Here is a 1,414-nt window from a genome sequence, read left to right on the forward strand (position 1 = left end):
CCATTCACACGTCCGTAGAATGGGTCTGCATCCGTTCCGTAAATTGCGGAACGGGTGCGGATCCATTCATTCTCTATAGGGCCGGAATGGATGCGGACAGCACACAGTGAAACGCCTATGGATTCTTTAGTGTAAAGTCTAATCATATTTCATACAAAGGTTCCCTCAGTTTGTATGACACGAGGCAAAAAGTTGCAAAGTTTGGTGCACGTCATGGTGGCGCAAAATTTTGCAACTTTCTGGGGGATTTGGAGGCCCACTTTTCCAAAAAGTGTGCACAGCGGGGCCAGCTTGGCTCGTCTCCCCAGATTTGTTATGATCTATTCCATAAAACTAGCAGAAATCTACGCCAGCTCTCAATCGGGTGTCGACTGCTGTTCTGGTGCACAGATGAGCGACCGTAGTTAAGAGGCATCTTCTTAATAACCGAGGCGCATCTAACTCCAGCAGGGGACAGGTTAAAGGGGTTGTCCATGATTTTCATACTGATAGTCTATGTTCTGGAAAGGTGGTCAATATCAGACCGGTGGGGGTACAACTCCTGGCACCCCTGCCAATCAGCTGTTTGAAGAAGAGGCAGCGCTCCAGATTCCTCCTAGGCCACTGACGTCGCATTTATTGGTTCAAGTGAATGAGGCTGCGCTGCAATACCAAGCACAGCCACTGTCCAATGGGCGGCGCTGTCCTTGGTGAGCTCATCAGTGGAGGGGTCAGAAGTTGGTCCCCTACTAATCTGATGATGATGACCTGAGGATAATACCAAACACTTGGAAAACCCCTTTAAGACCTGCATGTAAGACGCTGAGCTGAATATAAGGGATAAACCAGGGCTCTGATAGGAATGTATATGACAAGTCCTATTCGTGCAGTATGCAGCACTCCTGCCATCCAGGACCTGAGGGCCACACACAGAGGCTCCTCTTTGTGGCCCGCACGTCACTATTTCCCAGGATCAGCACGTTCACTGGAAGCGCGGCAAAACGCAGCCCAAGATGTTTCTAATAAGGAGCCTTCTGCGGTTCTCCTCCACAAATGGTAACACCGGAAACATGAAGTAAAAACTCGTGTCCTCCCCAGAAAAGCCCCGTCTCTCCAGCCCCACACCTCTCTCTCCCCTCCTACTAGTTCAACAACACTGCTCCACCACAAACCAATGGCAACCGGAGAAATGGCGGAGGACGGAGCGCGGTACCAGCCAGTAACATTCATCCGCACAACAAAGGAGGGGGCCAGCGCGCTGCGCCACTCCACAAGCCTCCTCTCCTCTCCCGCAGCCAATAGATGCTGCTCAGCATCCGTGCTACTCCACGGGCGGATTTGCATATTGGGCGGGGCTATCCGTCAGCCTAAACCAATCACACAGCGAGGAGCTTGGCAACTCTAAGGGGCGGGATGCGGAGCATAATAGACAGTC

The sequence above is a fragment of the Bufo bufo genome, chromosome 1, assembly GCF_905171765.1.
Source record: "Bufo bufo chromosome 1, aBufBuf1.1, whole genome shotgun sequence".
Classification (NCBI taxonomy): domain Eukaryota; kingdom Metazoa; phylum Chordata; class Amphibia; order Anura; family Bufonidae; genus Bufo; species Bufo bufo.